Consider the following 17,377-nt stretch of genomic DNA (forward strand, 5'->3'; position numbering starts at 1 on the left):
AATCTGTACTATTTTATAAATGATTTCTCAACATTGTCAATGATAAGTCCAGAAAAATTGTAAGCTTTTCACAAATTTAAGAAGCAGCTTATTCAGGCTGGAAAATATTTCTTTCACAACTTGGTTCTCCTATAACTTCCTCATAGTTTTAGGATTTTAATGTTCTTCTATGTTTTAACTTCACAATCACCTCTCTGCCAGTTATTCTCAAAGAGAAGAAGCAGGAAAATAAAAGTCCAGGAGATATTCTATCTTGTTGTAGAAGAACTAGTAAATGGTTTTTACCATTATGTAGGTAATGGAACACCTAGAATTTGCAGTACTCCCTATAGGGCACCTTAATATTGTAAAGGACTGTGATTATTGATAGCTATTTTCATTTTATGATTAATTTGGCCAGCCAAAGCTAGCCTATATGACAAGTATTCTATAGAACATATAGAATTATAGTTATGAACAAAGACACAACCCAGCCCTGCCTTCAAAACAAGTTATTAAACTTATCCCATTGTGGGATTTTCTGCTAATAATTGTTGCATTTTGTTTATTTATTTATTTTTTTCAGTTAGTACTTCCAAACCAGCAAATGCAGAGGGTGTCAAACCATTAAGTAAAAGAATTATGGGAGAGGCCGGGTGCAGTGGCTCATGCCTGTGATCCCAGCACTTTGGGAGGTTAAGGCGAGTGGATCACTTGAGGTCAGGAGTTTGAGACCAGCCTGGCCAACAAGGTGAAACCCTGTCTCTACTAAAATACAAAATATTAGCCGGGTATGGTGGTGGGTACCTGTAATCCCACCTACTTGGGAGGCTGAGGCAGGAGAATCACTTCAACCCAGGAGGTAGAGGTTGCAGTGAGCCGAAATCACCCCATGGCACTTCACTCCAGCCTGGGCAGCAAGAGCAAAACTGCATCTCAAAATATATATATATACACACATATATATATGAGGTATATATATGTGTATATATATATACACACACATATATATATGAGGAAAAAATAGAAATTGACACAATTTTTTTATTCCAGTGAATTTGGTTAGCTTGTGGAAAGACCACAGCCATTCCATAATTTTAGAAGCAAGGGCCCAAAGAGATCTTGGTAGTGCACAGGGGACCTGACCAGCTATGTGTTGGAAGTTGGGAGGATTCCCACCCATGCCCAACTTCTCAGACAAGCAGTTACCTGAGCACAGTAGTTCCCACCTATTGTTCTACCCTTTGATTAGTGGCCTTTTGGGAGGAAAACCTCAGTGAAATCCACTATTTGTTTCTCATGCTCCTCCCTCCGTATTGCACAAAAGAATTAAAACAGTGTCAGCTTTCACCTAAAGAAACACAAATGTCTGCAAAAGGGGAGCTGTGAAGTGCCCCAGGGCAGAGGAGAGGTAGTTACATGCCTTTGGATGGGGAAAATGTTTTATATCCCAAGTTCATTACAGCCTATTTGCCCATATGGATTAGCATCTAGCCCTCAAATAACTAAGCAGCAGTGTATACCTTTCCCCAAGAGTATTGTATTGGGAATCAGGAATGACTGTTAGTAGCTTGGCTTTGTGGGAAAGAAAAAAAGAGAACATCAAAAGATGGAAAAGACAGTGGTAGCTAGAAAGAACCAATAAGAACTGTTAACTCTCTGGGCCCTCAGGAAGAAAGGGCTTGAGAATAATCTTCAAAGAAGGACCTGTGAGCACCTCCCATATTTGGCTGATGCTATAAGACCCAAGATGAGGTATTTTCTCCTTGTTCTTCTAGCTATAATATTAACTCAAAGCCCCTTTTGATGCCTTTCATATTTTTTCTTTTATTTTTTATTGTTTTCAGACAGAGTCTTGCTCTGTCACCCAGGCTGTAGTCACTGGCATGATCTCAGCTCACTGCAACCTCCACCTCCCAGACTCAAGTGATCCTCCCACCTCAGCCTCCCAGGTAGCTGGAACTACAGGCATGCACCACCACAATTGGCTGATTTTGTATATTTTGTAGGGATGGGGTTTTGCCATGTTACCCAGGCTGGTCTTGAGCTCCTAGACTCAAGCAATCTTCAGTCTTGGTCTCCCAAAGTGCTGAGATTACAGGTGTGAGCCACCATGCCCGACTTCCTTTCATATTTTAGATCCCTTACCTCATTCTGGGATTAAGACTTCCTGATACTTTTCTACACTTTTCTGCAAAGACTTTCTATTTTCTGGTTGACTATGCACTCTACCTTTCCTATTTGGTGCATGTACTTGTGATACCTAGGTTCATTTACAAGGTTTCTTTATGGTCATGATAATTTCTGTTGAAATGTCAGCCTTCTTTTATTCGTTAGGATAATTTGCCACTGTACTGTCAAGTTTTCAGTTTTGAGAATTGAATGTCCATTCTCTGTTCTTGTTCCATGTATAGATAAGTGACTTCTTTATTATCTTGAGCTTTAAAAAAAAAGAAAGAAAAAAAGCCATGCCTCTTTGAAACTGAGATTCCTCATTACATTCTCATAAGTCTATGCAAAGATTTCAGATTCCTTCACAGTTTTGTGCCCTTCCTGTCATTCCTTGTCAAATCTTCTTCTTTTCCATATTGTGACTTTTTTCCTATAGTATTTTCCCTTCTTTTATGAGAGTACCAATTATACATACCTTGGATCCCCTATGCCATTATTTTGTCATCTCTTAGCACTTTTCCCCTCATCAGTTCTCTATGTTATGACATGACATTGCTCACAGTTAGAAAGGAGTTTCTCTGCCTCAAAAGAAACTCCATTTGCCTCAAAGAAACAAAAAGTAACTTTGTTTCTGCTCAGTAAACCAGCCTTGCCATGCAGCTGCTGTTGGTCATATCTCTTCTGTCACACCATGTTTGTAGCCTACATCTCACTATGTCTGAAAGTTTCCATGATCATTCCTGCTTTCCCTCATTCTTTTCTGCATTCTTCCTTTGCATCCCCACTTTGTCTTCCCAAGTGAAGTTTTGCCTTAGGGATTTTGCCACCGATTCTGGAGAACATATCAGAGGTGTTCTCCCTCTCTTAGTACCTCCCCTTCACACTGTTCAACTTTTATTTGGCTTGGCAGTCTTTCTTCATAGATTGTGCTTTAGTATTTCTATGGTTCTTCACCTCATCAAAGACAGACTTTTATTTTATTTTATTTTATTTTATTTTGGAACAGGGTCTTGCTTTGTCACCCAGGCTGGAATGCAGTAATGCGATCATATAGCCTCCAACACCTGGGTTTAAGCAATCCTCCCACCTCAGCCTCCCAAGTAGCTGGGACTACAGATGCATGTCACTCTGCCCAGCTATTTTTTCTGTTTGATGAAGAGACAGGGTCTCACTATGTTGCCCAGGCTGGTTTCAAGCACCTGACCTCAAGTGGTCCTCCCACCTCAGACTCCCAAAGCACTGAATTTATTGGCATGGGCCACTGTGCCTGGCCTAATTTTTTCCTTTTCTTCATTGTTTTCCATTGCTTTGGTCTGGAAACAGGAGATATCTGTGACAAAGCTCATCAATAGGAAAACATTATTTTTGTAGGTTTATTTCTAATGGACTCAATAGCAGTTAAAATTCTGAAATGTAAAATAAATCTAATATTCCAATTTATTCTGTCTTAATTGTCATTTTGTATTGGCTTTCAGTATTCTCCCTTAGATCCACGTGCCCTAGTGGACATTCCACTCCATGAATATTCATTCCTCTAGCACATGTGGAGTGAGCTCAGTCCAATTGACTCAGTAAGAGAAATGGTGTTATGCTCTGCTCCTTTGATACAAAAATATAGTAGTCCTTGGAGTGGAAGTAGCAACATAAATTTGAACATATTTATTTTAACAGTATTATGAGATTAACACTATTAGTACAGTTAACATCATTGTATATAATTCTATGTGGCTATTTTTCCCCATTTTGAAAATGGGATGTTATCAAATCCATGTATGAAGCCCGTGTCAGATTGCCTCTATCTGAATATAAAGAAATGTGTGTCACATAATGTGTGTGACTTTCCCAGAGTCTGAGAGGACTCTGGACTTCCTCTGTTTCAGTTTTCATGGCACTCTTTCTTTAATACCCTCTCCTATATTTTCACAAACCCCAGAGATACCTCAGTGGAAATGAACAGGCTCAGCCTTGGTTATAATTTGCTTCCTATTTTTGTTACATTTCACATTTTATCTTTCTGTAAGTAATAATACCAGGGAACTTTGGGAAAAGAAATCATTCTAGAGACCATCAACTCCAGCTCCCTTATTTCACAGACCTAAGGATTCATCCAAGGTGCTAAGGGACATGCCCAGGTGTATTGCTCAGGGTTCTCTAGAGGGACAGGACTAATAGGATAGATGTATATATAAAGGGAGTTTATTAAGGAGTATTGACTCACATGACCACAAGGTGAGGTCCCACAATAGGCTGTCTGCAAGCGAAGGAGCAAAGAAGCTAGTCTGAGTCCCAAAACCTCAAAAGTAGGGAAGCTGATGATAGTGCAGTCTTCAGTCTGTGGCCGAATGCCCCAGAGCCCCTGACAAACCACTGGTATAGGTCCAAGAGTTCAAAAACTGAAGAACTTGGGGTCTGACGTTCGAGAGCAGGAAGCATCCAGCATGGGAGAAAGATGGAGGCCAGAAGACTCATCCAGTCTAGTTTTTCCATGTTCCTCTACCTGCTTTTATCCTAGCTGCATTGGCAGCTGATTGGATGGTGCCTACCCAGATTAAGGGTAGTAGGTCTGCCTCTCCCAGTTCACTGAATCAAATGTTAATCTCCTTTGGCAACATCCTCACAGACACACCCAGGAACAGTACTTTGTATCCTTCAATTCAATCAAGTTGACACTCAATATTAACCATCACAACAAGTTCTTACACTGTTGAGTGGTGGAGCTCATTTCCCGGAGATCAAGTCTCATGTTCTTCCTACACCCCACTGCCTTTGGCTCATTCTGCCTGAGGTCAAACAATATTAAGACACCCTGAAAATTCTCCTTTAAGAACATTGCCCATGTTCAGAACATAGCTCTATTTTGAACTTGAACATCAGCTGAGTAGACAAGTACATCCGATGCAACTGCAATCATGTCCTTGGAAATTTATAGCATCGCTTTCAAGCTCAACAACTTGTTGGCAACCACCCAAACTTCAGTTCTGCCTCTAAGTAAAAATAAAATAGAATACATGTCATTAGCATAACTATGACATTTAGGCAAACTCAGGGACATTTAGACCTCATGCATCTGGGTAATTAATTATATAATCTTTTCTTACACATAGATGTCCTTTCTCTATGTTTATTACAGTCTCAAATTCTTCACCTCTCAGAAGATAATCCAAATATTTTCACTTTGTCACTCACTTTTAAATTTTCCTTTTTTCCTGTTTTTCTTTAAAAATTTTTTTCTTTTTTCTTTTTTCTTTTTTTTCTTTTTTTGTCACTTTTTTCTATTCTAAATGATTCTCTTTAAGTTATCAAATAAATGGGGAAAATAATGGGCCTTAGCAGGTTATCTAAGTGGTTTTTTATTTTATTTTATTTTTAATTTTTTGAGACAAGGTCTTACTCTCTCACTCAGGCTGGAGTGCAGTGGTCAATCATAGCTCACAGTAGCCTCAACCTCCTGGACTCAAGTGATCCTCCTGCCTCAACCTCCCAAGAAGCTGGAACTATAGGCACATGACATGCCACCATGCCCAGCTAATTTTTAAATTGTTTATAGAGACAGGGTCTCACTCTGTTGCCCAGGCTGGTTTTGAACTACTGGGCTCAAGCAATCCTCTTGTTTCAGTCTCCCAAAGTGCTGGGTTTCAGATGTGAGCCACTATACCCAATATTTAAAAAATTTTTTTAAAAAGACGTCAAATAAATGGGGAAAATAATGGACCTGAGCAGGTTGTCTAAACACTTGACTTTGGTGATCACAAACAAGGCATTTACTTGCATAGTGGGCAAGAAAAACAAATCTTAAAAGCAGACTCAAGTGCAAGTGATTGAGATACAAATATAGTATGTTTGTATTTGAATGGTCCGCTGGATAGTAATGGTAAAAATGCACACAACCTCATCTGTGCAGGGCAAGTAGAGAAGAACTTGCTTGGGGGCAAGCATCCTGGCAAGCCAGGTATTTCAAAACCATAATGTCAAAAATATAAAACAATTCCACAAGCCCAAACCTGACCGAAAGCCTAACCTGGGAAGTGCAAGCATGCTTCCGTGGGAATGAAACAAGTGACAGAAGCAGCTATCAGCACCCTCGTGCCCCTTGCAGAGAGACAAAACACCTGCCAATAGGCACTTTCCATCTGGAGTCACCCAAAACCAGGACTCAGTAACAAATAAACATTTATATTCTGACATTCTTTATGTGCAGTGTCCACTAGCCTGGCACCACCTCACACACCCTCTCTCCTACCTGCTGGCTCTCCCTCTTTTTGGAAGGTACCAATTCCCAGTTTTCTGACTTCATGCCTTCAATAAGGGAAGCTCTGTCTGCAGTTCCCTGCCCATGGGGCATTGACATTTCCAGCGAGATGCATTCCCCCTCTGCCTACCCTGTCCCCACCTTCTGAGGCGAGATCCGGTTGTTACCACTCCTCTCTGCAGCCTGGACAGCTTCTCTCTCGTTCTGCTGGAGGCATTGGAGGCAGTCAGAAGGGGAAAGAGGAAGAAGAATCCAGACAAAAAGAGTACTATTTGGGCAGGAGAGGTGAATGAGGAAACTGGAACTTAATTTTCTGTTGATTCCTCTTTTTTTTAGAACTTTCTATTCTTTGGGGAAGTTGGTTCAAATAAGTGAATTTTTCTTAATTAGAGGCTACCCTGGGAATACTAAGAAAAGACATGGCCCTTGATTTTGATGTACTCCTAGACCTTTGGGATAGATGGGCAAGTAGACAGATGTGTTCAATGGAGGGATTTTACATGGCAAACAGCAGTATACACAGACAGCCCAGAGCTCAGTATCTGAGGCATTTGGGTTGAAGAAGCAACTGCTCAAGGCAACCCCTGGAAGGGGCTCAGGATTTAGACTCCTGCCTAAGCATTTCTCAGGAAGTTGGGAGATAACAGCCTGTGTGTGTGTGTGTGTGCACGCGTGCATGCGTGCACACCTGCACATGTGAACCTAGGGCATGTGAACCTAGGGTGTGTGAATGTAGGGCGTGGGAGGAGAGTTCCTGTTGGTTTGGAGTTAGTAGATTATAAGGTGTGAGGTTGGGAGGGAAGGAAGTAATGCCAAAGAGGTGAGAAGGGACTAAGACACCAAAGACCTCCTTCCCCCACCTTCTCTGAGTCCTGGAGGAAGTGAGGAGGCTTCTCTGCTATCTCCAAACACAACCGCCACTAAAGGTGAGCAGCTTCTCTTTGTCAGTGCTCTACCTTATGTCAATTGGCTGAACAATCTCTATTTCAACCTATGACTTTTATTTTCTTAGTTCATGTCTTTTATTAACTCATACACAATTACTCATCTGGTTTGTTGAAGCAGTAAGACAATATTTGCCACAATAATGCCTGTCAAAGTGGCTGGCCATAAAAACTCCTGCACCACATTCATCTAAAAGGTGCTTCCCATGAAGGCAACCAATTTTGCCATTGTCATGCACCTTGGAGTATTTCAGGACAGCCAACTTAACCTTCTTTCTGTAATGCATATTCTTTTTGGCAATGGCGTAAGACTTCTTCATTTTCTTAGCACCACCATGAAATCTCAACACATGATGAAGAGTGGACTCTTCTTGAGTGTTGTAATCAGACAAAGTACGTCCATCTTCCAGTTGCTTGACAGCAAAAATCAGTCTTTGCTGGTCAGAAGGAATTCCTTCCTTATCCTGGGTCTTGGCCTTTACATTTTCTATTGTATCCAATGGTTCAATGTTGAGAATGATGGTCTTCTCCATTTTTCCAAAGATCTGCATTTTAAAAAATCCAACAAATATTCATTACACTCCCACTCTGAGGCAGGTGCTGTAATATTTGCTAGGAATACAAGGACTATCAAAACTAGATGGGTTCCTACCTCAGTGGTTAGTTAAATAATTACACAAATAAATGTGAATTTACAACTGTTCTAAGTGCAGTGAAGGATACAGATACATGAATATGTATACATTTATACCTACAAATATATATGCATGTATATGTATCTTATAAGGGGATTTGACTCAATCTTGGGGGAGAGATGGTTCATTTGAAGAAGTGACATTCCAGTAGATATTTTGGAAGTGTTAGAACTAAGAGTTAACTAGGGAATACTTGGGTATGCATATGACAGGCCAGGCCTCACTAACAGCTGAACAGGCAGGCCTCCGAAACAACTGTTTCAGCACTAACTGAGTGGTGAAGTTAAATATTAAAAGCTGATAGAGTCAGTGTCCTTATACAAAGGCTGGAATATAACAAAAGCCTACCAAGAGTTTTGCCCAGGCCTCTCTCCTGGACCTTGAAGCATGACAACATAACGAAGGAAATCTTCACAGGACCCTTTCAGGATTAAACAAGTTTTACTGGGGGTCTGAAGAAACTCCCCAAACCTCCATGCTTTAGCAGGAGACAAGATAAGGGTAATAACCCCAGCACCTGGACCCATTTAGATTAAGTCAATTTACTGAGGCTCCAGAGGAAGGTCTCCAGGACTCAGACCTTAGTTATGGATTAGAAGATGTTAATCACTTATAGCTTTAGATGAATGCACACTTACACATAGACATATAGCTTAGAAGGCATATAAGCTCTGGAAAAGTTTGTAATTTTGAGTAGGTCTAGTGAAAATTTCTAGGCCTTCTCCCTACACCCGGTTACAGAAATGAAGACTCTCTTCTCTCCCAGTTCATCTCCATCTCATTATTGGGCCATGAGAATAAGCAGCCTGACCATTGGTTTGGTCCGGGAATATGCATGTTTAGGGGCTGGGAATATAGGAGAGAGCCTGGCCTCTTAGAGCACCTTGAGGAAAGCCAGCCAGCCGAGGGAAGAGTGGGAGCACCAAAAGAGATGAGACTGGAGGAGCCTGACCTCACTGGGTTTCGAGAAATCAGGTGCATAGTTTTGTCTTTGAAAATCTGCCTTTTTGTGGTGGCTTCACTGCAGATGGCAGATGAAAAAGGAAGAATACTATGCAGACCCACGAGATTGCCCTAGGACTTTTTTCCCCTCTTCCTACATTGTATCCTTACTTTTCATAAAATGCCACTGAGAATCAGTGTGGAATTGACTTTGAAATCAGAATGTTGCTGTTTTCAATGGTATGACTTTGGGAAAATGATACCTGAGAACCTCAGTTTTCTCAAAATTAGAATGGAAATTGTAATACCTATAAGATTAAATGAAATCACATAGGACCAGACATAACAGGTGGTCAACAGATGGAAGCTTATTGCTATTCCCAAGTGATTGGTGATTAACTGATGTTCTAGACCAGGGGTCAACATTTCCTGTAAAAGCCAGGTAGTAAATATATTCCACTTTTTAGACCATATGGTATCTGTCTCAATGGCTCAATTCTGCAGCTGCAGCAGGAAAATACCGTGGACAGTATGTCATGAATGGGCATGACTGTGTTTTAATAAAACTTTATTTATAAACATGAGCAGTGGGCCACATTTGGCCCATGAGCATAGTTTGCCGACCCCCATTTAGAACATTTTCTGTGGGTCACGATATCCAATGTACGCTATTAAGCAGTCCGTCTTAGTTGCTGTCACATATATAACAATCCAGTAACCCTGCAAGGTAGGTATTACTGCCTCTCCTTGACAACTAAAGCTCAGTGATGTTAGGAAATTCATTTCCATTCACACAATCAGCAGTTGCTGCAAAATGAACCCCGAGTCTCTAATTTCCCTGAACTTAAGCTGGTTTCCTTATTGTGTTTCCTTCTTAACTTGGTATTTAATGCTCCTTGGTTATCCTGATGTTCTTGGAGGAATATAGATGCCCATTATTCTTATGGCACAGATATTTCTAACCTAAACTCTTTCCTCAGGCCACCTCTAAGACTGCTGGATTTTGCATTTTTTTTCCCAGGTTTTTTAGCATATGCTCCCTGGGCTTTCTCTCTGCTGCTCTGTCCACATCCATCACATCCCACCTATGTGAAGCTCACACGTATAATTCCTCTTGGCTGGTGATTTCCAGTTTTTCAGGTTTCTCACATCAGAGGTGACTGCCCCGGAGCAGGCTTCTCAGCCTTTAATTTTATTTCGGCTGGACGGTAGATGAAATGGGGTCTTGGCAGCTGGAGGGAGGGTTGCATGCAAACTTTTTTAATTTTCACGAAGCAACTTAACAGGTCTGAGACTGGCAATGAAATTCTGCTTTGGGGATATTCGGATGCAGAAGAAAACACAACCTGAACCTAATTTATTTTCTTCTGACACCTCTAAAACTATATTTCATACTTTCTCCTTTTTATCACTTCTGAGCAGTGGATTGCATGGATGCCTGGGGCTGATGGCCCTCCAGGATGCGAGTTTCGCTGGAAGCTGGGGAGAGAGCAGACACTAAATTCAGAGTCAAACACAATGACAGAAATAGCAAAAAACAAAGGTTTATGTCAGACCCGAGCCCTGGGCGACTTCTTGAGTTTTCTACTTTGCGGTCAAGCCTTTAGAATGCTTTCAAAGGTGTCCTTTCTTTGGGGTACGATTTATTACATTTCTGTTAAAATACAGGGCCGCCTTTATCAGACTTCTGTGGCCAGAGGGGGTGATTGTCATCTGCTGTGGTTTTTCACTGTAATGAAAGCATAACTGGGAAGAGCCTGCGCTGAGCCCCTGGGCTGTGCAGGGTTGGAGGTGGTAGGTGCACTCCACATGCAGTTTTCAGTGAACGTGAAAGGTCCTGCTGAGGGCGGTTTGTAGGGCTGTTACAGGAAAGGGATCCAGATCCAGACCCCAAGAGAGGGCTCTTGGATCTCTCACAAGAAAGAATTCAGGGCAAATCTGCAGAGTAAACTGAAAGCGAGTTAATATTAGTAAGAAAGTACAGGAATAAAAGAGTGGCTACTCTGATCATAGACAGGTCAGCCCTGAGGGCTGCTGGTTGCCCATTTTTATGGTTATTTCTTGATGATATGCTAAACAAGGGGTGGATTATTCATGCCTCCCCTTTTTAGACCATATAGCATAACTTCCTAATGTTGCCATGGCATTTATAAACTGTCATGGCGCTGGTGGGAGTATAGCACTGAAGTCGACCAGAGGTCACTCTCTTCACCATCTTGTTTTTGGTGGGATTTGGCTGGCTTCTTTACTGCAACCTGTTGCATCAGCAAAGTCTTTGTGACCTGTATCTTGTGCCGACCTCCTATCTCATCCTGTGACTTAGAATGCCTTAACCGTTGGGGAATTCAGCCCAGTAAGTTTCAACCTTATTTTACCAAGATCCTATTCAAGATGCAGTTGCTCTGGTTCACATGCCTCTGACACGATTTTAACAAAGGAATTCAGCCCAGTAAGTTTCAACCTTATTTTACCAAGATCCTATTCAAGATGCAGTTGCTCTGGTTCACATGCCTCTGACAGAACCACTGAGTCACCCCTCCAGGATGGTGGGCACTGAGAATTATTACGGGGCAAGAGGCTGCCTCCAGAGGGACTGTGTGGCAGGCCAGGTCTCACTAACACAGGCCTCCATAACAACTGTTTCAGCACTGACCGAGTGGTGAAGTTAAATATTAAAAGCTGATAGAGCCAGTGCTGTCATACAAAGGCTGGAATGTAACAAAAGCCCACCAAGAGTTTTGCTCAGGCCTTTCCTGGGCCTTAAAGCATGACACGATTTTAACAAAGGAATTCTTAGTGGGACCCATTTAGGATTAAACAAGCTTTATTAGGGGTCTGAAGAAATTTCCTAAGTTTCCATAAGCAAGCTTTAATGGGGACTAAAGGAACTCCCCAAACCTCCATGATTTAGCAGGACACAAGATAAAGGTAATCACCCCAGCACTTGGACCCATCTAGATTAAGTCAGCTTACTGAGGCTCCAGAGGAAGGTCTTCAGGACTCAAATCTTAGTTATAAGTAATCGCTTATGTCTTTAGATGAATGCACACTTTACATGTAGATATATAGCTTAGAAGGTATATAAGCTCTGGAAAACTTTGTAATTTTGAATTGATCTGGCGATAATTTCCAGGCCTCCTCCCTGTAACTGGCTACAGAAGTAAAAACTCCCTTCTTTCCCAGGTCATCTGCATCTTATTCATTGGTCCTCTAGAATAAGCAGCCTGACCCTCAGTTTGGTCTGGGAACAGCCAGGCTGTAGAACGATTTCTGAAGGCTTTTGACCAACCCCAAAGCACTTTTCCATAATAAAACTTGCAAAAATATCAAGTTCGTTCATTTTTAAAAGCTCCAGCCCCGTAATGGCTCAGGCACTGATTTCTTAACTCTATGCTTTCAGTGGGCCAGTTGGTATTGAATCACCTAATTTTGGTTCAGGTGTTTCTGGCATTATGTTTATTTGCAAAGCACAGCCCCTGATTGTGCAAATAGTGTGAAACCCAAATTGTGTGAATCCTTAGATAAAATTATGGTTCTGAAGGCAGGATTTTCCATGGATTCAGAGGCAGTATTCTCCCGTGTACACTCTGAATTTCCTGGAATCACAAAGCATTTGAATGGTTTTAAAACCTGCACTGATGTAGTACTATCTAATTAATGTACCAGGAGGGTGGTGGCTGGCTCTGGGTGTGGCATTACTTAACTCCTGATTCAAGGAATCTTTTAAGATTTACTAATTTATAGGAATTTAGGGAATGTTGGGAAGACATTGAACCAAAATTTAACCCACCTCCACTCCCCGATCTCCTCCCCATTTAATTTTTTTGTATCGCACTTATGGCACTCTATATTTTTCCTTAAAAAATAGAACAGCTATATTGACATATCATTCACATACTACCCAATTTGCCCATTTCATGTGTACAATTGAATGCCTCTTAGTCTATTCACGGGTTTGGGCGAACATCAGCCCAGTGCATTTTAGATCACTTTCATCACTGCCCCAAAGAAACCCCATACTCATTAACTCCCTCTTTTCCTTCCCGCCTCCAAACCCTGGCAGCCAGTAGTCTGTCTTTCTGTCTTGATAGATTTGCCTATTCTGGACACTTCAAATAAATGGAATCATACAACCTGTGACTGAAGCTGCCTTTGCAAAAATCATAACTGAGAAAATTATGACAGTGAAAGACATCAGACCTAGCTGATATCATCTTGTTTCTAACTCACCAGTGGGTGTCCAGGTTCTTGGCGTCTTGAACAAAGAATTGGACAAAACGCACACACAAAGCAAGGAAGGAATAAAGGGCTTTATTGAAAACAAAAGTACACTCCACAGTGTGGGAGTGGGCCCGAGCATAGGGGATCAAGGGCCCCGTTACAGAATTTTGGGGAGTTTAAATACCCTCTAGACAATTCCATTGGTTACTTGGGGTACGCCCTATGTAAATGAAGAGGATGAAGTAAAGTTACAAAGTTATTTACTTGGCCTACGCCCTATGGAGAGGATATTTCCTGTCATGGCTGAAGTGTGAATTGGCCTTCTGTTTCTTGCCTCCAGACTCTATTTTCCTGCCTCATAACCTCTAAACTGCCCTTGTTCATTACTGGGCGTAGGCTGAACTGGCTTTGGGAAGGAATTTAATATATAGTTTAAATAATAGCCTTTCCAGAAAGGCTAAACTGTTCTTGTAAAACAAATGAAAGGCCACCAGCCAACAAGTCAAGATGAAAGGGGCTGGAGTTCTAAATATTACCAACCATTATTCCAGAGATCATAAAATTTGCAACTTCCCCAATTACTCTTGAAGGTAACATCACTATTGTGAGCCTAAGACCAACATTTTGAGATGTTTTTTTTCATGTTTTTGCATTTGTAACAACCAGATGGCCCCACCTGGACCTGCCAACCAGTTCTGTGGCCCCCACCTAGGAACTGACTCAGCAGAAGAGAACAGCTTCGCTACCTATGATTTCATCCCCAAGTCAATCAATCAACACTCCCGATTCACTGGCCGCCTACCCACCAAATTATCCTTAAAAACTCTGATCCCCAAGGTCTTGGGGAAGCTGATTTGAATAATAATAAAACTCCGGTCTCCCGCACAGCCAGCTTTGCATGAATTACTCTTTCTCTATTACAATTCCTCTGTCTTGATAAATCTGCTATGTCTAGGCAGCGGACAAGGTGAACCCTTTGGGCAGTTACATGACCTTTTGTGCCTGGCTTCTTTCACTGAGCTTCGTGTTTTCAAAGTTCCACCATGTTGCCAGTGTATCAGAACATCATTCCTTTTTATGGCTGGATCATATTGCATTGTATGGATGGACCGCATTTTGTTTATCCTTTTGCCAGGCAATGGACATGTGTGTTGTTTCCACCTCTTGGCTATTATGAATAATACCGCCTTTGCAAAAGTATGACAGTGAGAGAAATCTGACATGGCTGACTCTCCTGCTTGTATCCTCACAGGTTGGCCATCTTTGCTCATTCCTGGGCATGGGCCAAGCTAACTTTGGGACAAATTTAGCTTATAGTTTAAATGATAATAGCCCTTCCCCAAACTAAACTGTTTTGGAAAACTGATGAAAAGCCACCAAGTTAGAAGGATGAGAGAGGCTTGAATTCTAAATAATTACCAAGCATTATTCTGGAGGTTGCAAGATTTGCAACTTCCCCAATTACTCCTGCAGATAACATCACTATGGCAGAACCTAAGATTGTCCTTTTGAGATGTCTTTTCAGGATTTTGCATTTCTGACCATCAGATGGCCCCACCTGGACCCGTGACTCAACCAGTCTTGTAGCTCCCACTCAGAAGTGGACTCAGTGCATGAGAACCATTTACCACACCCCTATGATGGCATCCCCAACCAACAGTATGCCCCCTACACTAGTCCCTGCCCACCAAACTATCTTAGAAAAACCTCCAACCTCCAAGCCTTCAGGGATATTGATTTGAGTAATAATTCTGTCTCCCAAGTGGCATGGCTGACCTCATGCCAATTAAGCTCTTTCTTTACTGCAATGCCATGTCTGGGTGAGTTTATTTTATATTTGCAGGGGGCAGGAGGAACACATTAGGCAGTTACACTATGAACACCTGTGTACACATTGTGTGTGTGTGTGGCTCCATAAGTTCTCATGCTTGTGTGTATGTGTGTATTTGTGTGTGTGTGTGTGTGTGTCCATAAGTTCTCATTTCTCTTGGGTATATGCATGTGTGTGTGTGTATGTGTGTGTATCCATAAGTTCTCATTTTTCTTGGGGATGTGTGTATGTGTCTGTAACTCCTAATTCCTTTGGGTGTAATCCTAGGAACAGAATTGCCAGGCACCATGAAGGCCTGGACTTTGGCTACATTGTTTATTCTGCCTGGCATATAGCAGATGTGTGCCAAACTCTTGTAAAATGAATACATGAATTTTAAAATCCTAATCTGAAGATCTGTGTCCAATCCTTGCCTTTTTTCCAATTGACTCTACAATTTGGGGAAAGGCAAAAATGTTTCTTGACCTCAATTTTCACATCTCTAAAATTTTGGACTGGAATAGATGATTTCTAAAATGACTCAGTAAGTAAAATATATGAAATGATGGGGCTGAGGTTACTTTTCCCTTAAAACATAGGGAAAATGAACAATAACTTTTAAATCGGGGTTGGGATTTATAGGTTAAAAAATGGCTTTGTAATTATTTCTAGCTCTTAGAACAGAGGGCATTTTTCAAGTGAGACTCTCTGATGAAACTTTTAATATTTTTTTATACTAACAGTGGCACTAAAAGTGCTATGTCGGCTGATTCAAGAATATGGGAATAACCACAGTGAGAAACACTTATTAGTGGATAAGCCACAGCAATAAGTATATAGAGAAAGTTTTATTAAACACCTGCCAATTTTAAAACATTGGGGTTTCTTCCTAACCTTTTTAAATTAAAAAACGGAAACATATACAACATAGAGAAAATAATGGCAATGAACATGATGTAACTCAGCTTCAACAGTTCTCAACTGCTGACCAGTCTCGTTTCAGTTACCCCCGACCTGAAGTAATTCCCAGACATCACATCATCTTATCTGTCAATATTTCTGCGCCACGTAGGATTTGGGTGAAGATTTGAATTTAGCTGATGCTGAAGCTCACCTTCAATCCAATTCAACATCAATTTATGGAGCCTTGAGCTTTTGTTGGTCTCATGCTGGGTTGTGTGGGTGATGTGGAGATGAGTATCACACAGCGTCTGTTTTCAGGCTTTTCTAGTGGGAAATAAAGCACCATGCAAAGGAGAGAGTGCAGTTTTCCCCTGGTATCCATGGGGGATTGGCTCCAGGAACCCTGTGGATACCAAAATCCACGGATGCCCAATTCCCTGTTATAAAATGTCACGGTACTTGTATATGAACTACACAATCCTCCCATATATTTCAAATCATCTTTATATTACTTAGAATATCTCATACAATGTAAATAGTATGTAATAGTTGCTCTACTGTCTTGTTTAGAGAATAATGACAAGAAAAAAAGGACATACGTGTTCAGTACAGATATAATCAGGCTTGTGGTTCTTTTGTTGTTGTTGTTGTTTGTTTTGTTTTGTTTTTGTTTTTAATTTTCATCCATAGTTGGTTGAATCCTCAGATGCAAAACCCATGGATACAGGGGGCCAGCTGTAATGCACCTTGAGTGCTGCGAAACTGATAATAGAACTACCATTGGAGGTGCTAATGATCAACAACAAAGGAGGAAGTTAATATGATAAAAGGAGGCCAGGCGCTGTGGCTCATGCCTGTAATCTCAGCAATTTGGGAGGCTAAGGCGAGAGCATCTCTTGAGCCCAGGAATTCAAGACCAGCCTGGGCAACAGAGCAAGACCCCTTCTCTACAAAATATTTAAAACATTAGCTAGGTATGGTGACATATGCCTGTAGTCTCAGCTCCTGCAGAGGCTAAGGTGGAAGGATCACTTTAGCCTAGGAGGTTGAGGCTGCAGTGAGCCATGATTGTACCACTGCACTCTAGCCTGGGTAACAAAACATGACCCTGTCTCAGAGAAAAAGAAAGAAAGAGGAAGGAAAGGAACAAAGGAAGAAAGAAGGAAGGAAAGAAAGAGAGACAGAGAGAGAGAGAGAGAGAGAGAGAGAAAGAAATAAAAGAAAGAAAAAAAGAAAGAAAGAGAAAGAAAGGAAGGAAGGAAGGAAGGAAGGAAGGAAAGAAAGAAAAAAAGAAAGAAAGAAAGAAAGAAAGAAAGAAAGAAAGAAAGAAAGAAAGAAAGAAAGAAAGAAAGAAAGAAAGGAGGAAGGGTATTAATTAACATAATTTTAATCTAGAAACAACCCTCAGCCACCAATCTTTGTTTCTTGCCCCAAAATGTTTTATGCTCTGCACATGCTCCTA

The 17,377-nt window shown here is 41.2% G+C and overlaps 1 pseudogene; it reads right to left on the reverse strand.

Annotated features, from left to right (window-relative positions):
- Window positions 1–7,440: 7,440 nt before the first annotated feature.
- LOC108512227 (ubiquitin-40S ribosomal protein S27a pseudogene) lies at window positions 7,441–7,895 on the reverse strand (annotated as a pseudogene).
- Between the last annotated feature and the right edge of the window lie 9,482 nt (window positions 7,896–17,377).

The sequence above is a fragment of the Rhinopithecus bieti genome, unplaced genomic scaffold (genome assembly GCF_001698545.2).
Source record: "Rhinopithecus bieti isolate Rb0 unplaced genomic scaffold, ASM169854v2 scaffold_30077, whole genome shotgun sequence".
Taxonomy (NCBI): domain Eukaryota; kingdom Metazoa; phylum Chordata; class Mammalia; order Primates; family Cercopithecidae; genus Rhinopithecus; species Rhinopithecus bieti.